This window comes from Bos indicus x Bos taurus, chromosome 9 (assembly GCF_003369695.1).
Source record: "Bos indicus x Bos taurus breed Angus x Brahman F1 hybrid chromosome 9, Bos_hybrid_MaternalHap_v2.0, whole genome shotgun sequence".
In the NCBI taxonomy this organism is placed as follows: Eukaryota; Metazoa; Chordata; class Mammalia; order Artiodactyla; family Bovidae; genus Bos; species Bos indicus x Bos taurus.
Genome location: NC_040084.1, coordinates 31567855 through 31593608, shown reverse-complemented (window position 1 = coordinate 31593608; position 25754 = coordinate 31567855). Strand labels below are relative to the sequence as shown.

At 40.5% G+C, this 25754-nt stretch overlaps 1 long non-coding RNA gene and 1 pseudogene across 1 annotated transcript in view; one reads left to right on the top strand and one right to left on the bottom strand.

Moving 5' to 3' along the window:
• LOC113898184 overlaps window positions 1-25754 on the top strand; it is a 114534-nt gene that overhangs the window by 68549 nt on the left and 20231 nt on the right. The window lies entirely within an intron of this gene.
• On the bottom strand, window positions 13827-15858 carry LOC113898183 (annotated as a pseudogene).

The following is a 25754-nucleotide window of genomic DNA, read 5'->3' as shown; positions in this document are numbered from 1 at the left end:
TTTTCTGTAGTTCACAAGGCATAGCTTAAATTCTTTGCCTGATACTTCCAAAACATGGATCATCTTCAGAATGGCATCTGCTTATTGTATCTTCACTTGAGAATTGGTGAAAGCTTCCTCGTTCTCAGCAAGCTGTACACTTTGTGATTTTATTCTGGACAATGAGAATGTTATATTGTGTAGACACTGGAGCTGGTTATACTCCTCTGGGGAATGTTGGAGAACTTGAGTAGATTAAGATGATGTGTTCTATTTTGTTGCTTCTAGTTTATATCTCAGTTTGGTTTTCAAAGCATTTTATAAGCTAGTTTGAGTCCATTACACATACAAGTAGCTCAGAGGTTAGTGTGAGACATGGGCAGTGGATCAAATCTCTCTTTACTTCTCTATGCCTTTATTGTGTGGGATGGGTCTGTCCCACACATGCATCACATCAGATCAGATCAGTCGCTCAGTGGTGTCCGACTCTTTGCGATCCCATGAATCGCAGCACGCCAGGCCTCCCTGTCCATCACCAACTCCCAGAGTTCACTCAGACTCACGTCCATCGAGTCAGTGATGCCATCCAGCCATCTCATCCTCTGTCGTCCCCTTCTCCTTCTGCCCCCAATCCCTCCCAGCATCAGAGTCTTTTCCAATGAGTCAACTCTTCGCATGAGGTGGCCAAAGTACTGGAGTTTCAGCTTTAGCATCATTCCTTCCAAAGAAATCCCAGGGATGATCTCCTTTAGAATGGACTGGTTGGGTATCCTTGCAGTCCAAGGGACTCTCAAGAGTCTTCTCCAACACCACAGTTCAAAAGCATCAATTCTTTGGCGCTCAGCCTTCTTCACAGTCCAACTCTCACATCCATACATGACCACAGGAAAAACCATAGCCTTGACTAGATGGACCTTTGTTGGCAAAGTAATGTCTCTGCTTTTGAATATGCTATCTAGACTGGTCATAACTTTCTTTCCAAGGAGTAAGCGTCTTTTAATTTCATGGCTGCAGTCATCATCTGCAGTGATTTAGGAGCCCAGAAAAATAAAGTCTGACACTGTTTCCACTGTTTCCCCATCTATTTCCCATGAAGTGATGAGACCAGATGCCATGACCTTCGTTTTCTGAATGTTGAGCTTTAAACCAACTTTTTCACTCTCCACTTTCACTTTCAACAAGAGGCTTTTGAGTTCCTCTTCACTTTCTGCCATAAGGGTGGTGTCATCTGCATATCTGAGGTTATTGATATTTCTCCCAGCAATCTTGATTCCAGCTTGTGCTTCTTCCAGTCCAGCATTTCTGATGATGTACTCTGCATAGAAGTTAAATAAACAGGGTGACAGTATACAGCCTTGATGTACTCCTTTTCCTATTTGGAACCAGTCTGTTGTTCCATGTCCAGTTCTAACTGTTGCTTCCTGACCTGCATACAAATTTCTCAAGAGGCAGATCAGGTGGTCTGGTATTCCCATCTCTTTCAGAATTTTCCACAGTTTATTGTGATCCACACAGTCAAAGGCTTTGGCATAGTCAATAAAGCAGAAATAGATGTGTTTCTGGAACTCTCTTGCTTTTTCCATGATCCAGTGGATGTTGGCAATTTGATCTCTGGTTCCTCTGCCTTTTCTAAAACCAGCTTGAACATCAGGAAGTTCATGGTTCACATATTGCTGAAGCCTGGCTTGGAGAATTTTGAGCATTACTTTACTATCATGTGAGATGAGTGCAATTGTGCAGTAGTTTGAGCATTCTTTGGCATTGCCTTTCTTTGGGATTGGAATGAAAACTGACCTTTTCCAGTCCTGTGGCCACTGCTGAGTTTTCCAAATTTGCTGGCATATTGAGTGCAGCACTTTCACAACATCATCTTTCAGGATTTGGAATAACTCAACTGGAATTCCCTCACCTCCACTAGCTTTGTTCGTAGTGATGCTTTCTAAGGTCCACTTGATTTCACATTCCAGGATGTCTGGCTCTAGGTCAGTGATCACACCATCGTGATTATCTGGGTCATGAAGATCTTTTTTGTACAGTTCTTCTGTGTATTCTTGCCATCTCTTGATGATAGATAAGCCTGAAACTTGTGTAAGTTCACAGATTTATGGAAACTCCCTGTCTAGCCATCAGTGTGCTGGGATTTCTTTATACTCTCCAGCGCATAGACTCTACTGTTCCTTATTTCTCTGATCAGTAAAAAGGAGGTTCCCCTGTGGCTGCTACCACTGGTAAGTGACTTTATAATTGGGGCTCATCCTCAAAGGCAAGGCTGTGAGGAAAAAAAGGAAACATCCCTCACTTTCTTTTCTATATTTTGCTCCTCTCTGCGATCTGCCTTCTTTGGTTTACTTTTCAGAAGCCTCAGAAGTTGACTGTAGAGCTCTCAGGTAATTTACAACAAAGTGGGTTTTTTTTTTTTGCTTTTCTGTGATTAACTAGAGGAATGGGGCTGTGAAGTGTTTATGTCCAGTGCTGATTCCAGGACCACTGCTGTCCTTAATTTTTTTAATGAAGATAATAATTTAAGGCATGTCCTGAGAAGAAAATTTAGGGTTCAGTCATAGAAAAACAGATGACACCACCCTTATGGCAGAAAGTGAAGAGGAACTCAAAAGCCTCTTGATGAAAGTGAAAGTGGAGAGTGAAAAAGTTGGCTTAAAGCTCAACATTCAGAAAACAAGGATCATGGTATCCAGTCCCACCACTCCATGGGAAATAGATGGGGAAACAGTGGAAACAGTGTCAGACTTTATTTTTCTGGGCTCCAAAATCACTACAGATGGTGACTGCAGCCATGAAATTAAAAGACGCTTACTCCTTGGAAGGAAAGTTATGACCAACCTAGATAGCATGTTCAAAAGCAGAGACATTACTTTGCCAACAAAGGTCTGTCTAGTGAAGGCTATGGTTTTTCCTGTGGTCATGTATGGATGTGAGAGTTGGACTGTGAAGAAGGCTGAGTGCCGAAGAATTGATGCTTTTGAACTGTGGTGTTGGAGAAGACTCTTGAGAGTCTCTTGGACTGCAAGGAGATCAATCCAGTCTATTCTAAAGGAGATCAGTCCTGGGTGTTCTTTGGAAGGAATGATGCTAAAACTGAAACTCCAGTACTTTGGCCACCTCATGTGAAGAGTTGACTCATTGGAAAAGACTCTGATGCTGGGAGGGATTGGGGGCAGGAGGAGAAGGGGATGACAGAGGATGAGATGGCTGGATGGCATCACTGACTGCATGGACATGAGTCTGAGTGAACTCCGGGAGTTGGTGATGGACAGGGAGGCCTGGCGTGCTGCGATTCATGGGGTCGCAAAGAGTTGGACATGACTGAGCAACTGATCTGATCTGATACGTTCTTTGCTTGTCTTTTCTGATTTCTTCTTGCCTTATTCTGAGGCTTCTTTCCCAAGACACACAGTACTCTCACGTCTATTTCTGACTTTTTTATGCCTCCTGTTTAAAACCTTACCCAGGCCAGTACTCATTTCTTTCATAGTATTTTTCCAGCTGTGTTAAGAATTCCATTTTCTCAACAGCCTACCTGAACTTAGTTATCAGTTGTAACACACTTGATAAACTAATTCTCTTTAAGGTGCTATTGTCTGATAATGGTTATCTCTCTAGCCAGTATTCCACAACCCCCTTATAAGTGTCTTTTTGGAAGAGGACTTTATATTAAATTTAAAGTCTCATCTCTAATAGTAGAATTTTAAGCCTTGATAGTAGGTGTTTATAAAGATACTTTTATAAGGGTTATTAGCAGGAATTCTCAAATAAGTTTGAAAAATTTTACCCAAATATGAAAGTGATCAAGCTTAGTTATTTATATGTATAGTTTTATTATTTATTTTATAAGAAAGGCCTGCATGATAATTTAAAAAATTGTATTAGCAATAAAAGTAAAGTATATTTTAGTAATAGTTTGAAAATTTTACTCTAATTTTTGTATTCAGCAATAAAAAATAGAAAAATCTCTCAGGAATATCCAGGGTTATTTTTTGTTATTACTTTCACTATGACCTTTAAGATATCATTAAATACTTCTACTAAATGAAAGGAAAATGGTAAATATAATAAGCTATGAATAATAAAGGCTTAAATATAAGTAAAATCTTCCAAAATTCACATGGCATATTTTTATATACTTACCCTTCAGGTCATTCACACCTACCTGAGTGAAATTAGAGAATATGAGTCTAAATTTATAGATCTTCTTCATATTACAATGTATAAAAACATTGACCAGTAGCATAGCATTTGGGCAATTTAATAAATAGTCTTTAAAGTTTAGGTCAAGCATAATCCTTTCTCCAAAATTCCCTTATTCCTCCCCAAAGAAGCAAATATTTCACTCTGTATATATCTAAAAATATTTTTCATATTGTATTCTTATTGATTGTTCAGTTGACAGTCTCCTTCACTAGACTATGGGCTTCTTCAAATCAGAAACTATCTTATTCAACCTTTGCTTCTTTAGAGTCATAGTAATCCTTATTTAATGTCTACAAAAAAGGTGATGAAAAGTAAAGAAGGAAAAAAGAAAAGAAAGAACAGATGGATAGCACCCTGATTCTTACGGTCCATGTAGGGCTGGGCGTGAGACAGCCATGTGTCAGAAACTTGGGTGAATGATGATGAAGTGTAAAATTGGAGATTCAGAGTCCTAAGTTCCTGTCATGTGGGTAAGAGGAAGTCAGTGCATTAGTGCTTATTCAGTATTAGAACATAAAGGATTAAGTAAATCAACAAGAGAGGCAAGGCAGGCAAGGAGAGAAACTGCTGTGGCATGGATTACCAACCAGATTGAGGTCAGGTGGTCAGAGCTCAAGGGTTAGCCACATACACACTACAAGGAACTATAAACATAAAGGAAGTCTGATTTCAAGGGTGTATTTGATGCAGTGGTTGAGGAAAACGAGAAGCAGCTATAGACATCTCTTTTCTGGCACTTTTTGAAAAAAACAATCATTTAGATTTCATTTTTACCCTTAGTCTTGGGCTATTTTAAAGACTCTCTAGGAACACACAACTGCTTGAAACTTCAGAGCATTATTAAGTGTTAAGTGTATGCACACACCCGTGGGAGATGCTAAGTTCTATGCTCAAGATAAGGTCAACATACAACGAATCTGTTTTAGGCAAAAAACAATATGCCCTGTGTGTGCGTGCATGTGCGCGCACGTGTGTGTGTGACTTCAGCTGGGCTGAAATAATGTGTTTCAAACTTGGCCTGGCAGGAATCCATGTTGTGAAAAAGTCAAATAATATTGGGGGAAAATTCAGCAAACACTTGAAGATCAGTTAGGATTTAGAGGTTAGGGTAGGTGAAGCATTTTGCTCTTGTACTTTTACACTTTTCCCTTTTATCTATCAAGATACTGGGCTACCACATGATGAACAGAAATTTGTTAGCTCCATTTGAGGAACTAGCCATTCAATTAATTCAGTTGAACAGATATTTTTAAATACCTTCTATGTGTCCAGCATTGTGCTGAATATTGTGCAAAATAAAAGATAGTTCTTGGCAATATCTTGCTTTTGAAAATATATTGGGGGGAGATGTCAGTGAAGCAGTATGAAAAGATAGAGGAAACTTACAACAAAGATCTTAAATGAATTTAACAAAAAGCCATCAAAAGCACTGACTTCTTGCTTTCTCAGATTCTACCAATGATGAGAATAAGTAAGGGATGATGTCGATGACCATTGGATTGGGTTTTGAATATAGACCTCTGCTTAGATTTTTTTCTTTTTTTTTCCTGTTCTTGAAATTCTTTTCTTTCTCTTGGGTTCCAGGGCACTTGTCGGGGACTGGTATCATTCTTATGGCTTTTGTGCTCTGGCTGTGGCTACCCAAGTCCTTGGATTCCGGGAAGTCCTAGAAGGGGCTGGACCGTCTAACCTCTCTTAGGTAATAGGAGAGGAACAGAGTGGTGTAAGCAGGAGGTGGGTGCATTTAGAACAGCTGAAACAGGCACAGGAAGGAGGTAAATATTTTCAGCTTGTACAGGACTGTTATAATTGACTCTGTTTTTCTTGAGGTTGAGATAATAAATTTTTTTCTAATTTAATGAGAGCTCTTATGGCCAACCCTAGATGGTCTTGTTTTTTCTTTTTAATTTTTTTGTGACTCCAGCTGTTTGGTGTTTCAATTTCACAGTAAGTGCTGTCAAATAACTTAGAATACATTCTTCAGGGATGCTGTAGGACACATTCGATTGCAAGGAACAAAACCCACTCAAGTTAGCTTAGTGAAAGGATTTTTATTTAATATAAGAAACACAAAAACAAGCCAGGCTTGTGAGAATGGAGTTGGAAACTGGAAAGCTGTTAGGAATGGAGACAGCTACTCTCTCTTTCTCTCTCTGGGTTTCCGGTTTTTGGTTTCTCGGCATGTTTGCAGTATTTTCTTATTTATCTGTACAATTTAGCTTTCTATGACCTAAAAATTAGTGCACACTTGGTCAGAAGAGGTCACTCTGGCCCCATCTCTGCATGATATTTCAGGTAAGATCCCACTTATCTAACTCTAGCTCTGTTATATAGGTCTTAGTTCAAGGTCTCAGGGAAGAGACCTTGGAGATTAGTGCTCATGTATTGCTCAATCACCTGTGGCCATAGGAGGAGGATCTTCTGGTAAAAATATGGCCACCTAGACCCACCTAGACTCCTGAAGTTGATGCTGTGCTGTAACGTATAAGTTGACATGGGTTGGGCAGGAATCCCAAAACTGCCTGCTGCTGCTAAGCTGCTAAGTCACTTCAGTCGTGTCTGACTCTGTGCGACCCCATGACGGCAGCCCACCACGCTCCCCTGTCCCTGGGATTCTCCAGGCAAGAACACTGGAGTGGGTTGCCATTTCCTTCTCCAATGCATGAAAGTGAAAAGTGAAACTGAAGTCGCTCAGTCGTGTCCAACTCTTAGCGACCCCATGGACTGCAGCCTACCAGGCTCCTCCGTCCATGGGATTTTCCAGGCGAGAGTACTGGAGTGGGGTGCCATCGCCTTCTCCCCAAAACTGCCTACAGAAGTGCATTTGAATGACGTTTACCCATGCAGCACTCCTTCTTGCCAAAATCAAATCACTTTTCTAGTTCTTTCTGCAATAGGATGACTCACTGTTATCTGGAATCAAAGAGTTTGAGAGCTCACGGGCCTCAGAGAACTAACCACCAAGTTACAAAGTTGTCATTTATGTTTCCCTAAAGAAATCTTTACAGAAATGGATCCTCATGTGTTCAGGTGGCCTGACTAAATATCTTGGAGTCTTCTGTGCTCTTGATAATTAGGACACCTGGCCACACACAGTACAGATGAATAAGCTTTGCATATCTATTTATAAAAAAAAGAGAATAATAATATGGATACATTGACATAGGAAAGAGATATCAGTGGGGAAGTTTCCCTCTTCTGATTTTTTTCCACTATAAATTGGTTTAAAGAAACTCAATTGTTTGGATTAAAATCTATCTAGGAAATTAGTGAATTGTTTGATTTAATTCATTCATTGAACATTTCTTCTTTTTATGCTATGCACTAGATACCTGTTACATCATGTGGCAATCGTGATGACGTTTCTTGATTTGTATAATTGTTGGCCTCTTTATATGCAGTTGAAAGTGAAAGTGGAAGTTGCTTGGTTGTGTCTGACTCTTTGCAACCCCATGGACTCTACAGTCCATGGAATTCTCTAGGCCAGAATGTTGGAGTAGGTAGCCTTCCCCTTCTCCAGGGAATCTTCCCAATCTAGGGATCGAACCCAGGCCTCCCACATTGCAGGTGGCTTCTTTACCAACTGCGCTATCAGGGCTACATAATTTGTGGGGCCCAGTACAAAATGAAATTGCAGGACCCCTTGTTCAAAAATGAAGAATTTCAAGATGGTGAGAGCAGAGCATTGGATCACATGCAGAGCTCAACCTGTGTATCTGTGAAGTCTGCCCTGCGTATGGGCAGTTGTCTTTTCACTTTCTCATGAGGAAAATAGAGGGTACTCTATTTTATTCCTATAGAACAGATACATAAGGTAGACCAGATAATCCTGGTCCTTCCTCACACTGTCATTGTGCCTAAAGAAAAAGCTCATAGGGTGCAATTTTTTTAAAGAATAAAACTCATTACTTCTAATTATGACATGTCATACTTTAGTTACGATGTTGGATATCTGTAGTCATTAGTTAATTATAAAGAGGTGTTCCCTATAATGATTTTCATGTTAAACTTCCCCCTTTCTTGCATTTTTTAAATTAGTGTTTAAAACTTTCAGGTGGTAAATTTATAAACTCCTTTGAAATAGATTTTATATACAGTTAATTTTGGTTTAGCTTTTATTCTGGATTATAATAGTCTACAAAATAGCAACCCAATACATTTCAGTTGAGGAAGACAATTGACTAGTTGTGTTTCAAGGGGATACAGTGATTTATAATGCCAGACTTTGTGAATTGCAAGTCTTTATTATGCAAAACCAGAGGGAAGTGGTTTATCCTGAGAGAAAAATGGCAGCTTCCTATGAACTGTATAATGTACCTTAAAATAATTTAAGTAATAAGTTTCATCTCAGGAGTTTCATTAACTCAAACAGCATGTATTGTAAAATATATCAGGCTGATATATTATAAAAATGTTGAATTTTTTAAGAAAAAAGAGCTCACATAAAATATTTAGATGGAAAAATTTCTAAAACGAAAATAAAGGCTCCTGATTTATTCATAAAAAATTATGATAAAATTATCTTTTGTAGAGTCAGTATAGCTTGCAATTCAATAAAGGTCATTCTCTTTTTTGAGATGAGCTGCTGAACTGATCAGTCTCCTTTATGTGCTCTTCCCACTGAGGTGCTCCCCATGACTCTGGCTGGGCTCTCTGTAGGGCTGTCTCACACTCTCCCTGAGCAGATGTCTCTGTGTCAGGGACAAGGAAGACACAATATCAGATGCTGGCAGGAACTGTGGCTCTGGGTATTCAGGACTGCCAACCACAGGCTTATACAGTCTTGCTTGGTTTCTGAACCAGAAAAAGCCTGACTCGTAGTACATTGAGGGCCTCTTTCCCACCAGGAAGAATGATCTGTATAGTCACTGTGCACTCATTGTCTGATTCAGGGTCTGGCTAAGAAGAAATCAGTACCCTCACCTCTGTTTACCTTGCCATCTCACTGGAAGTGTAGCCAGTCTCCTGTACGGATCTTCTGTCGATGGGCTCTTGGTTTCTGGTTCTCACTCTAGTTTTCTCCTGGGACTTAATTTTGGATCATGGAATTGGCTGGGACTGAACCTTATTTCCAAGCTCCTGCCAGGCTTTTCTTCTTGGGCCGGGATCTTGTTTCTAGCATCCTTTAAAAAGACTTAAATAGACCTTCCTAATCTTGCTCTGCCTCGTACTTGGATGCACAACTCTTTCATTGACTGGATATTGTTCTGTGTGCCCTCTCTTGTTCCTTGAAATGAGATTTTTGGAAATGTGGTGATATACCTAGATTATTTTTAAGTTTACGATATTTTTAAGTGTACTCTGATGGGACTGCAGATCTCTTCCCACAGTGGCCTTGCCTTATTGTTAGATTTTCCTCAGCTCATGGTTTTGAAGATCCTGAGTGTCACCAGGGCTTGGTCAACTATGACAGGAATCATGAAATTGGTTGAGATCAATCATTAATTGGAGTTAGCTTAGCAAGGTGTTTTGGATGTGGTCTGAGTTCAGTGGTTATAACTGAGTTGATCTCTGTTAAACAAATGTGAAATATATTCTCTTGATAAGAAAATTCTTTTGTGATAATAAACAGTGGAAAGTACCATTCTATGAGAACTTTCCCATCTAACTCTTCCCCATTGTGGGGCAAAACTCAGTGTGACTGCTTTTCTATTAGCCAGAGAAGCTGATCCATCATCCTTTCCATTGTCATAGCTCCAAGAGACAAAGAAGTTCTAGGGCCAATTCAGGGCTCCTATTTTTTCTTCAGTAGCTCTTGAGTTGCAACCGGCTCCAGAACCTCCTCTAGAAGAATTAGGGGCAATTGAATTTTCAACTCCCATTTGGCAGTCGCCTGACTACTAAGGACCGACTCTCCTTTATCTTCTTCTCTGCCCACCTGAACCTGTTCAGAACCAGAGTTCTTCCCTGGACAAAGCTGACTAGAGATTAATGTGATGAAGAAGACTGCTTTTAGCACTTGCTCCCTCCATCTGAGTGCCCATTCTTTTATTTCCTAGACCCCAAGTCCTCTCTTCCATATAAAAGCCCACTCTCAGATTCCACTTGAGGAAGAGCAAAGTACTTCCAGTACAAAATGTAAGTCAACAATAGCTATTATCCTGTTTTTATTATATATAAGTATACTTATATTATCTCTCTTTATATATATTATACTTAAAAACATGAAAGATAGAAAGTTGTTAAAAATAGGAGGCCAAACAGATTAGAATTAGATTAATAAACTTAACAAATAAATAATAAATAAGTTATATACATAAATAATAAAAGATAAACCTAACAAATAATAAGTAAATAAATAAACCTAATTTATTTAGATTAATAAATTAAATAATGAGGATGAGGAAATTTGAGAGAGGGAGAGAAGATTTGATTAAAAATTTAGGTTAAGAATGCTAGATATAATTGAGAATTAATTCTCTCTCTAAATCGTCTGATATGTAAAGACAAAACTACAACATGATCAGATTTATAACCTTATTTTGTCCTAGATCAAAAGAAACATACACTTTTAAAGTCAGAGATAAAATTATAAAATATATATACAAGCACACACATTATATATATATATATTTGTGTGTACATATATAAAAATGTATATACCCTATATATATTTCTAGATTTTTAAGGAATATATTTATCAAATATGTATATATATTTAATGTGTGTATGTGTACATATGCATATGTATGTATTTTTATATATAGCACATTTCCATGATGCCATTTTCTAGTTGGAGTTTTTAGGGGTTTTGTTCAGTCGCTAAGTCGTGTCTTTGTGATCCCATGGACTGCATCATGCCAGGCTTCCCTGTCCTTCACTAGGTCCTGGAGTTTGATCAAACTCATGTCCATTGAGTTGGTGATGCTATTCAACCATTTCACCTCTGATGCCCTCTTCTCCTCCTGCCCTCAGTCTTTCCCAGAATCAAGGTCTTTCCCAGAGTCAGCTCTTCACATCAGGTGGCCAAAGTATTGGAGCTTTAGCTTTAGCATCAGTCCTTCCAATGAATATTCAGGGTTGATTTCCTTTAGTTTGATCTCCTTGCATTCTTAGGGACTTCCAAGAATCTTCTACAGCACCATAATTTGAAAGTATCAATTCTTTAGCACTCAGCCTTCTTTATGGTCCTTTAGGAGTTTTAGGACATACCTACTTCTGAAACTGTACAAAAATGCACGTCATAAGATTATCCTTCGGTGAAGTCACCTTAACTTTGAGACTTAGATAGGAATGAACCTGTTAGTATTTGTTATGGTCTAGATATTATTCATTCAGTGTTGACTTTGTATTTTAGCCTGGCCCTGGCAGTCATATTAACTCTGTAAAGAGGTTGTGTGGATATATTTTATGCTTGGGTTTGGTGACCTAACCAACAGGTTTTCTTTGGGTTGAGAGAGACAGGTTTCAGCAACTTTAAAAGTATTTTCTGCTTATTTTCTTAGAAGATGTAAATACCTCATTGGGGATTTCATTGTTGATGGTCCTTTTATTCTTCAAATACTAAGTAAGATGTCATTAGTGGGATTGATTTTCTGTTAGAATACATTTTACTCTGTGCACACGTATATTCCTTTTAGAAAAAGAGAAAAAAATGTCCATTTACTAACCCATTGACTAGAGTCCAGGGGTACATGAAAATGAAGAAAATGGGGGAAAGTCCCATTCATTTTTTTAAAGTTCCCTTTTTATTATTGTCAATGCAACACAATTCAGGGAGAAAAAAAAAAAGCTTACCTAAACAAATAAAATTATAAAATAAGCTGGTTAAAAAGTAGGATCAGTAGCATAGGTTTGGGGCATTAAAATGTTTATTAAGCTTTTAAATCATTTCCTTCTATAGTCTGTAAACAAATATAGTACATGATAGGTAAGAAAACCAAATATAACGCATGTATAGTACTCTTAGATTAGAACTAGTGGGAAAAACCAAGAATTCTTTAGTACAGAGGCACCTCACTGTTCCTTGGGTCAATACCATGTGGCCATATTATAGATAAGAGTTAAATGAAAATCAGAAGGAATTTAGCTCAATTCTACCTGCTAGGATAGATTTTAAGACAGGTATTTTTTATATATTATAGTAGGTATGCTTTCATATACTACTGCGTATAGGAATTTAAAAAATTCTCACAAAATCTATGACAATCATTTCAGATAATGTTTGGAAAAAAGGGAAGAAGAAAAAATCCCCAAGCTGGAAAGCAAGAAGGATCAAAATCTCAAAGTGACTGGAAGTCAATGAATATATAAGTGATAGTCATATGTTCCCTTAACACTTACCATGTTCTATGTAAGGTAACCTATCTCATTTAAGAAGATACAGAAATTCCCATTCTTTATTCTAGAATTAAAAGCACTTAGTCCATACAACGGAGAAGGCAATGGCACCCGACTCCAGCACTCTTGCCTGGAAAATCCCATGGACAGAGGAGCCTGGAAGGCTGCAGTCCATGGGGTCGCTAAGAGTCGGACACGACTGAGCGACTTCACTTTCACTTTTCCCTTTCATGCATTGGAGAAGGAAATGGCAACCCACTCCAGTGTTCTTGCCTGGAGAATCCCAGGGACAGGGGAGCCTGTTGGGCTGCTGTCTATGGGGTCGCACAGAGTCGGACACGACTGAAGCGACTTAGCAGCAGCAGCAGTCCATACAATGTGTCTCAGTGAGGTTGACATTTACTTGCTTGTACCTGAGAGTGTGGCACCTTAAAGCTTCATCAAAGATCCACGGCAGACCTGAACCACAAAGGTTCAGGTAGTTATCTATCCTCGTTTCTTGCAGAGAGAGGGGGATACTTGAGCTGTGCTAAGACCACTTCAGCCTGGAACAGTGTTCCTTGGAAAGTTTGGCAAGTTTTCTTGCCCCCTGCCCAAAAAATCTCCATAATCTAATATGTCTGGGACTTGCTGGGTTAAAAAAACAAGTCCCAATAACAAACTAATATACATTCTGCCCCTTCAAGAGGGGTGTACAGATGCAGCTTTTTCCAAACTCACTGGACCTTGTGAGGGAACACTGGAACAACCACTGGGTTCCAGGGAACATGGTTTGAGAAATGCCAATCTAAAGTAAATTTTCTAAAGTAGTGGTTTTCAAACTGTAGTGAGTGCTGAAACACATGGAAGGCATGCCAAAGGCACAGATTCAAGACCGCACTTCAGAGACCTGGAGTCGAACCAGGTGTTGAACCATTTCTAAGAGTCTCCAGGTGAAGCTGATAGAAAGAAGTCCACACTTTGCATGGCATCCTTCCAGATAAGGACCCATACAAACTTCAGCTGCAGGAAGCCTACTGATGGCCTCAGGAAAGGCCGTGTATCCTACAAGCAATTAATAGGAGGTCAAAGCAGTTCATTGATGCCTGAGCAGGTCCTGGCACAGCTCAGGTAGGGGGAGAAGCACTGGGCTTGACTCTGGCTCTGACCCAACTCACCAGGCAACCAGGCACAGTGACTACATCTTAAATGAAGAATAATAGCAGCCCCTTTCAGGGGATCTGTGAGGCTTAAAGGAAATGCTTGCACAAAAGAAAAGTGAAAGTGTTAGGAATCCAGTTGTGTCTGACTCTTTGCGACCCCAATGGACTGTAGCCCATCAGGCTCCTCTGTCTATGGAATTCCCCAGGCAAGAATCCTGGAGTGGGTAGTCATTCCCTTCTCCACGGAGATCTTTCTGACCCAGGGATTGAACCTGGGTCTCCCAAGCATCATACAAATGTTGTTAATCAGAAGACTGTGGCAGCCACATCAGGAAAATCCCAGATGAGTTTTCTGTCTTCTACTACTGCCCAGCCTTTAAGAGAGCATATTCTGGTAGTTAATGAAGAGAAAAGAGGCTAAAAATGCAGAAAACTGAAATGAGAGGAATATATATATAGCCTAATTAAAAATATGTAATTGTTTAAAATAATGCATCAACCCAAAATCAAAGTAGTTGATTATGTTGGTTCTGAGACAGTATTTAAAAGTTACAGTATATAGATTTTTGAACCCACTCACTCTGACACTCTACCATGTTAATGCTGGCTAAATTAAGAGAATGAGAAAAAAAATTCCTTCATCAAAATGCATATGAATTAGATTCAAAACTTTTAGTTGTGATAGTTCCAATCTTTCTTTTTAAATTTGTTTTTTAATTGGAGGAAAACTGCTTTACAATGTTGTATTGGTTTCTACCCTACCACAACTGCAAATCAGCCATAATTATACATATCTCCTCTCCCTTTTAAGCCTCCTTCCACTCCCATCCCACCCTCTAGGGCATCACAGAGCTCCAGGCTGGGCTCCCTGTGTACCAGCTATCTATTTTACATGTGGTAGTGTATATTTGGCAATGCTTGATAGTTCCAATTTTATAAAGTATCAGAGTGGGAGAATTTCAGAAGTAATTTTTAAAGGGGCCTTTAATTTTGGTTCATAGAAACATCCACAGAACAAGGAAGGAACACACACAGACTCATATATGCTAAAAAATGAACCTGTAAAAATTCACAGCACCTGTGATGGGGTTACGGTCACACAAGCATCTTGTGGCCAAATCCTGGTTTCCATTTGAATCCAGACAAGCAATCAGAAAGGCAGGACTTTCCCTAACGTGCTGCAGGATTCCCTTTATGTATACTCCGGATGATTCTGGAGACAAGACAACATCTCTTCAACAGGCCTGCCTTCATAGCAGATCTGGTACACCGCCCTGAACAATGGAAACTTGTCCAGCAGTCCCTTCGGTTTGAGGATGCCATACACCTCGGCGGAAGTCTGTGGTCCTTGCAGCTTCTGCCCGTTCAGCATCTCCTTCTCCAGTTCTTCAATGGTCTTTCCGGTCGCCGCAAAGGCCTCAGCTACCTTGCGGTTCCGGCCCGCGTAGCAGGTAGTGATCAGGTCGGCCACGCCGCAGCTCTCCAGGAAGGTGGCTTTGGACACGTGGCCCTTGCAGAAGATCCTGGCGAAGGCGATCATTTCCATGAGCCCCAGGCGGATGACGGCAGCTTTGGTGTTGTCGCCGCAGTGGAGGCCGTCGCAGAACCCGGCTCCCACGGCCACAATGTTCTTCAGAGCGCCACAAAGTTCAACAGCGTCTGCCTCAGCAACCACCTTAATTCGAAAATTTGGAGTCTGAAGAAGTTCTTTGAAGAGGAGGCCGTGCTCCATTACCTTGCTGCCGATGGTGGTCTCACAGAACTTCTCGGCAGCCACCTCATTGGCAGTGTTGGCGCCCATCAGCACACTGACGTCAATGTCCATCTTCTCTCGGATGATGTCAGAAATGAGCTTCAGCCCCTGGGGACCCTCATCTATGCCCTTGATGAGGCTGATGCCCAGGGCGCCCTTGGGCACTTTCCCAGAGATCTCCTCGCAGATGCTGTTGATGAACTGGTGGGGGATCACAAACACCAGCAGGTCTGCATCCCACACAGCCTCACTGAGGTTGGGGACTGCAATCACATTGTCTGGCAGCTTGTGTCCAGGGAGATATTTTACATTTTCATGGTCGTTATTTATGATGTCTATTAGTTTTCTCCCATTAACCATTTCTTCAAAGACCCACATCTTGACCGTGGAGGCAAACTTCTGAAGTTTCATGACATTATTACCAATTATTTTTGCAATAGCTGAACCCCAGTTCCCCGAGCCCACGATGCAAACTTTCAGGGGTGATTCTGTCATGGCCCCTCCGCAATGCTGCAGCCCCGCAAGTGCCTCCCCAAGCTGGTTTGCCGCCTGCCTCCTCCTGCTCTGCCCAGAAACATTCACTTTCACCTAAAAGAAAGCAGGATAGTAATATTGAAAGAAGTATCAACTATTAAGCACAGATAAAAATTAATAGTATTCTGGGGGGAGGGATAAATTAGGAGGTTGGGATTAACATAAATACACTACTATATATAAAGTAGAGGAACAACAAAGACCAACTGTATAGCACAGAGTAGTATATGTGAACTATGAACTTCCTGATGTTCAAGCTGGTTTTAGAAAAGTCAGAGGAACCAGAGATCAAATTGCCAAAATCCGCTGGATCATAGAAAAAGCAAGCAAGTTCCAGAAAAACATCTATTTCTGCTTTATTGACTATGCCAAAGCCTTTGACTGTGTGGATCACAATCAACTGTGGAAAATTCTGAAAGAGTTGGGAATACCAGACCACCTGATCTGCCTCTTGAGAAATTTGTATGCAGGTCAGGAAGCAACAGTTAGAACTGGACATGGAAAAACAGACTGGTTCCAAATAGGAAAAGGAGTACATCAAGGCTGTATATTGTCACCCTGCTTATTTAACTTATATGCAGGGTACATCATGAGAAACGCTGGACTGGAAGAAGCACAAGCTGGAATTAAGATTGCTGGGAGAAATATCAATAACCTCAGATATGCAGATGACACCACCCTTATGGCAGAAAGTGAAGAGGAACTAAAAAGCCTCTTGATGAAAGTAAAAGAGGAGAGCGAAAAAGTTGGCTTAAAACTCAACATTCAGAAAACTAATAATATGGCATCTGGTCCCATCACTTCATGGGAAATAGATGGGGAAACAGTGGAAACAGTGTCAGACTTTATTTTTCTGGGCTCCAAAATCACTGCAGATGGTGATTGCAGCCATGAAATTAAAAGTCGCTTACTCCTCGGAAGGAAAGTCATGAGCAACCTAGATGACATATTCAAAAGCAGAGACATTACTTTGCCAACAAAGGTCTGTCTAGTGAAGGCTATGGTTTTTCCTGTGGTCATGTATGGATGTGAGAGTTGGACTGTGAAGAAGGCTGAGTGCCGAGGAATTGATGCTTTTGAACTGTGGTATTGGAGAAGACTCTTGAGAGTCCCTTGGACTGCAAGGAGATCCAACCAGACCATTCTAAAGGAAATCAGTCCTAGGTGTTCTTTGGAAGAACTGATACTAAAGCTGAAACTCCAGTACTTTGGCCACCTCATGCGAAGAGTTGACTCATTGGAAAAGACTCTGATGCTGGGAGGGATTGAGGGCAGGAGGAGAAGGGGACGACAGAGGAGGAGATGGCTGGATGACATCACTGACTCGATGGACGTGAGTCTCAGTGAACTCCGGGAGTTGGTGATGGACAGGGAGGCCTGGCGTGCTACGATTCGTGGGGTCGCAAAGAGTCGGACACAACTGAGCGACTGATCTGATCTGATCTGATAAGGGAAAAGAATCTGAAAAGGAGTATGTATATATATATAACTGAATCACTGTGTTGTACATCGAAACTAACAACTTTGTAAATCAGCTTCATTTCAATAAAATGAAGAGAAAATTGATAGCGCACTATCTGGTCCTTTTTATTGTATTTATGAATAATGTGATGAAAAATCAGCCATGAAGTTAGAATTCAAAGAACTTACCCTTTTAGAAGCATTTAGCTTGAGGTGAAGATGATTTAGCCATTAATATCGATCTTAGCTTGGCCCTGGGGCATCTAACCACTGTGCCCACATATATGAACATGAAGCTCTGAAAAACTAACCAGAGCTGTGGTGTTGGTAGCTTCTCATCTTATAAATTTCCCCTGATATTTCTGGACTTGCCAGATCTACTGCTCCCTGGAGTCCTGTTCCTAGATCCCTGGTAGCTCCTGGCTTTCCTGTTCTTTTTCAGGTTCTTGCCTCAGGCGCATTTGTTCCGATGATCAGTTTAGACAACTGACCTTTGTCTCAATACCTCAGACAATATTTTGTTATTTACACATTGCATTTATCATGTGTGTGGGCATGCTAAGGTGCTTCAGTTGTGTCCAACACTGTGTAATCCTATGGACTGTGGCCTGCCAGGATCCTCTGTCCAAGGAATTTTTCAGGCAAGAATACTGGCATGGGTTGCTATGCCCTTCTCCAGGGGAACTTCTCAACCCAAGATCAAACATGCGTGTCTTACATCTTCTGCATGGGCAGGTATTTTTTTTTTTTTTTTTAACCACTGGCTCTACGGGGAAGGTCTACATTCATCATCAGTCAGTCAGTTCAGTTGCTCAGTTGTGTCTGACTCTTTGCGACCCCATGAATCGAAGCATGCTAGGCCTACCTGTCCAACACCAACTCCCGGAGTTCACCCAAACTCATGTCCATCGAGTCAGTGATGCCATCCAGCCATCTCATCCTCTGTCGTCCCCTTCTCCTCCTGCCCTCAATCCCTCCCAGCATCAGAGTCTTTTCCAATGAGTCAAATCTTCACATGAGGCGGCCAAAGTACTGGAGTTTCAGCTTTAGCATCATTCCTTCCAAAGAAATCCCAGGGCTCATCTCCTTCAGAATGGACTGGTTGGATCTCCTTGCAGTCCAAGGGACTCTCAAGAGTCTTCTCCAACACCACAGTTCAAAAGCATCATTTCTTCAGCGCTCAGCCTTCTTCACAGTCCAATTCTCACATCCATACATGACCACAGGAAAAATCATAGCCTTCACTAGACAGACCTTTGTTGGCAAAGTAATGTCTCTGCTTTTGAACATGCCATCTAGGTTGCTCATGACTTTCCTTCCAAGGAGTAAGCGACTTTTAATTTCATGGCTGCAGTCACCATCTGCAGTGATTTTGGAGCCCAGAAAAATAAAGTCTGACACTGTTTCCACTGTTTCCCCATCTATTTCCCATGAAGTGATGGGTCCAGATGCCATGATCTTCATTTTCTGAATGTTGAGCTTTAAGCCAACTTTTTCACTCTCCACTTTCACTTTCATCAAGAGGCTTTTTAGTTCCTCTTCACTTTCTGCCATAAGGGTGGTATCATCTGCATATCTGAGGTTATTGATACTTCTTCTGGCAATCTTGATTCCAGCTTGTGTTTCTTCCAGTGCAGTGTTTCTCATGATGTGCTCTGCATATAAGTTAAATAAGCAGAGTGACAATATACAGCCTTGACATCCTCCTTTTCCTATTTGGAACCATTCTGTTGTTCCATGTCCAGTTCTAACTGTTACTTCCTGATCTGCATACAAATTTCTCAAGAGGCAGATCAGGTGGTCTGGTATCCCCAATCTCTTTCAGAATTTTCCACAGTTTATTGTGATCCACACAGTCAAAGGCTTTGGCATAGTTAATAAAGCAGAAATAGATGCTTTTCTGGAACTCTCTTGCTTTTTCCATAATCCAGTGGATGTTGGCAATTTGATCTCTGGTTCCTCTGCCTTAAAACCAGCTTGAACATCAGTAAGTTCATGGTTCATGTATTGCTGAAGCCTGGCTTGGAGAATTTTGAGCATTACTTTACTAGCGTGTGAGATGAGTGCAATTGTGCGGTAGTTTGAGCATTCTTTGGCATTGCCTTTCTTTAGGATTGGAATGAAAACTGACCTTTTCCAGTCCTGTGGCCACTGCTGAGTTTTCCAAATTTGCTGGCCTATTGAGTGCAACACTTTCACAGCATCATCTTTCAGATTTGAAATAGCTCAACTAGAATTCCATTACCTCTACTAGCTTTGTTCGTAGTGATGCTTTCTAAGGCCCACTTGACTTCACATTCCAGGATGTCTGGCTCTAGGTCAGTGATCACACCATCGTGATTATCTGGGTCATGAACATCTTTTTTGTACAGTTCTTCTGTGTTTTCTTGCCATCTCTTCTTAATATCTTCTGCTTCTGTAAGTTCCATACCATTTCTGTCCTTTATTGAGCCCATCTTTGCATGAAATGTTCCCTTGGTATCTCTAATTTTCTTGAAGATATCTCTAGTCTTTCCCATTCTGTTGTTTTCCTCTATTTCTTTGCATTGATCGCTGAAGAAGGCTTTCTTATCTCTTCTTGCTATTCTTTGGAACTCTGCATTCAGATGCTTATGTCTTTCCTTTTTTCCTTTGCTTTTCACTTCTCTTCTTTCCACAGCTGTCTGTAAGGCCTCCCCAGACAACCATTTTGCTTTTTTGCATTTCTTTTCCATGAGGATGGTCTTGATCCCTGTCTCTTGTACAATGTCATGAACCTCAGTCAATAGTTCATCAAGCACTGTATCTATGTGGTAGCTAAAAGATGGCTATTCTTTCCTTAATAGACTGCTTTATTTTTAAACATTTTTCTGGATGTAGTCTTCTTTCTTGGGAAAGTAGATAATCACAATGCTGTGATCCCTCACCTAGAGCCAGACATCCTGGAATGTGAAGTCAAGTGGGCCTTAGAAAGCATCACTACGAACAAAGCTAGTGGAGATGATGGAATTCCAGATGAGCTATTTCAAATCCTGGAAGTTGATGCTGTGAAAGTGTTGCACTCAATATGCCAGCAAATTTGGAAAACTCAGCAGTGGCCGCAGTTTCACAACTGACCTGAAAAGGTCAGTTTTCATTCCAATCCCAAAGAAAGGCAATGCCAAAGAATGCTCAAACTACGGCACGATTGCACTCATCTCACACGCTAGTAAAGTAATGCTCAAAATTCTCCAAGCCAGGCTTCAGCAATATGTGAACCGTGAACTTCCTGATGTTCAAGCTGATTTTAGAAAAGGCAGAGGAACCAGAGATCAAATTGCCAACATCCGCTGGATCATGGAAAAAGCAAGAGAGTTCCAGAAAAGCATCTATTTCTGCTTTATTGACTATGCCAAAGCCTTTGACTGTGTGGATCACAATAAACTGTGGAGAATTTTGAAAGAGTTGGGAATACCAGACCACCTGACCTGCCTCTTGAGAAACCTATATGCAGGTCAGGAAGTAACAGTTAGAACTGGACATGGAACAACAGACTGGTTCCAAATAGGAAAAGGAGTACGTCAGGCTGTATATTGTCACCTTGCTTATTTAACTTATATGCAGGGTACATCATGAGAAACGCTGGACTGGAAGAAGCACAAGCTGGAATTAAGATTGCTGGGAGAAATTTCAATAATGTCAGATATGCAGATGACACCACCCTTATGGCAGAAAGTGAAGAGGAACTAAAAAGCCTCTTGTTGAAAGTAAAAGAGGAGAGTGACAAAGTTGGCTTAAAACTCAACATTCAGAAAACTAATAATATGGCATCTGGTCCCATCACTTCATGGGAAATAGATGGGGAAACAGTGGAAACAGTGTCAGACTTTATTTTTCTGGGCTCCAAAATCACTGCAGATGGTGATTGCAGCCATGAAATTAAAAGTCGCTTACTCCTTGGAAGGAAAGTCATGAGCAACCTAGATGACATATTCAAAAGCAGAGACATTACTTTGCCAACAAAGGTCTGTCTAGTGAAGGTTATGGTTTCTCCTGTGGTCATGTATGGATGTGAGAATTGGACTGTGAAGAAGGCTGAGTGCCGAGGAATTGATGCTTTTGAACTGTGGTATTGGAGAAGACTCTTGAGAGTCCCTTGGACTGCAAGGAGATCCAACCAGAACATTCTAAAGGAAATCAGGCCTAGGTGTTCTTTGGAAGAACTGATGCTAAAGCTGAAACTTCAGTACTTTGGCCACCTCATGTGAAGATTTGACTCATTGGAAAAGACTGATGCTGGGAGGGATTGAGGGCAGTAGGAGAAGGGGACGACAGAGGATGAGAGGGCTGGATGGAATCACTGACTCGATGGACATGAGTCTGGGTGAACTCCAGGAGTTGGTGATGGACAGGGAGGCCTGGTGTGCTGCAATTAATGGGGTCGCGAAGAGTCGGACATGACTGGGTGACTGAACTGAACTCAACTGAGTGGGCATTTAAGAATCATCTTTGATATATATTGTGTTGGATCACCTTTATCTTTATATCATGTCTCACATGTAGATGAGATCTGTAGGTGTCTGTTTATCTTGCTTATTTTTCCACTGTTGCATTTGCTACCTGACATGATATAATATTATATACCAGTGTATTACATGTGTTGACATTTCCCCCACTAAATGGTGTTATGTTTTCTTTATATCTGTTATTTGTCTTTTTTATGATCTCAAAATTTGTTTAATAAATAAATGGACAAGCAAGAGAGTGACTATCTGGGAAAGTAGCCCTAAGGTAGAACCATGTACATTTGAAACAGCTTTATGGTAAAGGCAAGGATAAACAGCAAGTAATTGCATTGGTTTTTAGAGTGCTGGATACGGGAACTGTGGGGTTGGCCAAAAAGTTTGTTCGGATTTTTAATTACCAAACACACTTTTTTGCCAACCCAATATTTATTGCCTAATCCTAGGTACTGCCCGCTCTTCTTGGCCGCCAAGAAGAGATGTTATTATCTGGTGGACCAGAGGCTAAAAATGGTAACCTGGTGCCTCCTGGAGGAAAATAACCCTCACGTAGAAGGGAGATGATAGTAATTCCAGGGAAGATCTTTGCAACTTGTTGAACCACAGGTTTGTGATGAATAGATTACTGGGCAGATATTTTGTTCAGCAAGGTCAAGTCAGAAGCACTTAAAATAACAAAACAAAACCTGGCAGAAACAATGAGTACCCATTCTGAGGAACTGTGGGGAGAAAGGAGACAAGTTTCAAGCCAGACTTCTATGGTAACTATCTTATAACTTGGCCTGATAACGCAAGCTGTGGTGGTGGCCTGTGGGGACATGCTGCCGTCTGGTCTGGGCTATTTAGAATAATGGCATGAATATGTTGTGAGGTTCCTTGGTGGTGGCTCAGCAATAAAGAATCTGCCTGCAATGCAGGAGACATGGAGATGCGGGTTTTATCACTGGGTTGGAAAGATCCCTTGGAGGAGGAAATGGCAATCCACTCCAGTAATCTTGACTGAAAAAATCTCATGGACAGAAGAGCCTGGTTGGGCTACGGTTCATGGGGTCACGAAGGAGTTGGAACCAACGGAGCGACTAAACAACAACAACGTGAAATTGTACAAGGAAAAACCACACGGTCTTTGTAAACAGAGAAGTCTCTCAGCCTTTGTCAACTAGAGAATAGACTTAAATGTGCCAATGAGTGTATTGTGTATAGAATTTGGGAGGCAAAGACTCTTAGTATGGAGGAAATGTGAAATTCAGCCTTGAGATGAATTTAGGGACCCTGAGAGGGCTCAGTAACAGCACAATGAAGGAATTAGAAAATAAAATTCAGGAAGAACAAAATTCAGATTTGAGTCAATAGCTGTCTTCCAACTTACACAGTGTTCTTTTGCAGATGATAATGAACTGCTGTTTATCCCCTTGTCTCTGAAATCCCTGTCGTTGTCTACCCTTGTGAAACTTGCACCCTTATTTTAGAGCCATTCCTCAATTATGTGATACTCTGCTGCTTGGAATGTCCTTCACTCTCCTGCATTAGCTGGTGAAACTTATTTCCATTTCAAGGCAGACCCCTCCCCAACCCTTGTAGAAGGACAAATCTTCGAAAATCTTCTCTTCTATGGTACTGCAATTTATTCACACCATCACTGTTCTTTGTTGGCCCCCTGTAGTATATTCAGGACCTGCTCTCCTGAGAGTTTTCATAAATACAGGTATTATTTATTCCTGTCTTGCTTTGTTGGCATGAGGTAGACTATTCAGCAGCTATCACGTTTTCTTTTTATTTAATTAATATTTCGTTGCACTGGGTCTTTGCTGCTGTGTATGGGTTTTTCCTAGTTGTGGAGTGTGGGGGCTACTCGCTAGCTGTGATACATGGGCTTCTCATTGCAGTAGCTTCTCTTGTTGTGGAGCATGGTCTCAAGGCACCTGGCTTCAGTAGTTGCAGCACTCGGGCTCAGTAGTTGTGGCTGGAGGGCCCTAGAGCACAGGCTCAGTAGTTGTGGTTGTTGCTCAGTAGTAGTTGCTCCCCAGCATGTGGGACCTTCCCAGACGAGGGACTGAGTCCATGTCCCCTGCATTGGCAGGTGGATTCCTATCCACTGCACCATCAAGAAGTCCCTAGATTTCACCTTTTCTAAAAGATCCTTTCGTTGCCCCAATTTTAAGATGATATATATCTCTGAATTTCTCTGCTGCTGCTGCTAAGTTGCTTCAGTTGTGTCCGGCTCTGTGCGACCCCATAGATGGCAGCCCACTAGGCTCCTCTATCCCTGGGATTCTCCAGGCAAGAATACTGGAGTGGGTTGCCATTTCCTTCTCCAATGCATGAAAGTGAAAAGTCAAAGTGAAGTCGCTCAAACATGCCCGACTCTTAGCGACCCCATGGACTGCAGCCTACCAGGCTCCTCCATCCATGGGATTTTCCAGGCAAGAGTACTGGAGTGGATTACCATTGCCTTCTCTGGAACTTCTCTGCTAATTACTAACATTTTGTTTATATTTCTGTTGCATTTGTCACAATCTGTCCTGCTTTAGAACTCCTTGAATTTATGTGTCTCTTGCCTTAAGAAGATGGGAGTTCCCTTAAGGACAGAGACCATGTCCTATCTTGTTTTTTCTGATGTACCTAGTACAGTGACTCGTCCTTAGTGAATGCTCACAAATAATGTTTAAATTGTACTGAAGAGATAGAGATGTAGGCTTCCAAATGAAAACTTCTTATTATTTAGGTGAGAAATTGCTTGTCTATGATGACTGTTCATCATTGGTTTAGATACCAAAGTAGGATGTCTAGGTTATTTCCTGAAGGTTATGTAATTAAAAATGAAATAATTTCATATCTTTGAAAGGGAAAGGATGGATATCATGATCTTGCAAGTTAGCTTATTTTCTAATCAAAATTTAAGATCTTTTCCTGTATTTTCATAACTAATTTTCAAAATCATGTTTTCACTCTATCTTAATTGATCATTTCAAGTCCTAATACAAACCACATGAAAAATTCGATACAGAAGAGAAATTACAGAGAAACTCGGAAATGCCGAAAGCAATTATACAGATTAAACCACCAAAGACCAGGGTGAATTAAAAAAAAAAAATCCTACCAGATTCAAAGGACTGAACTGCTAATAAGGAATTTCAGACACATGGGGGATAGGTGTGATAGTGAGATTTGATCAGTTGTTCAAATTATACTATAGAGGCTAACGTCCTACTATATACTGAACTGGCAGGAAGAAAACTAGTCTTGACATTCTGTCTTTACATGAAGTTAAAGTCCTTTCTACCAAAGACAGACTCAAACTTAAGCTATAAAAATGTAGAATAATCTATGGTCTTTTCTGTATCACCGCTTGTTCTATTTTTTTACTCATGGTAAGCCACTTAGTCAATCTCACTTGGTTGCATGACAGATTTACTCCTTCATATAAATTAATTCAATTCTCTACTCTTTCCTTCATTCTAATTTTAGACATAATATTACAGCAGAACAGCTTTTTCTAACTGGAAGAAGATTAAATACAGGTTCTGTGTCTTTCTGGCTGACAGGAATTCCCTCCTATTTCTAATGTGGTGAATGGTTCTCTTAAAGTACAAAACAAGTCAAGGAAACTCTCCTTTTTGTTATTGTTATCAAAGATCTTATTGAATCAATGTAGTTAAAATTTTTCATTTTATTTTTCAGATCATGTAAACGATTTCCCCTCCCTTCCCATAAGTCCCACTTGGCACATAGAGTTAACTCTCTAAAATATTATATAGAGTGTCAGTAATTGAAGATGATATTCAATATTTCTGGAGGAGAGAAAGAGCATTGACTTTTCCTTTTAGTCCTTGTAAACGCAAGTTTAAGAAATTTCAGTATTTTTGAAATAATATCAACTATAAACCAGAGTTTCCTTGAGGCCTGTTTTATTTT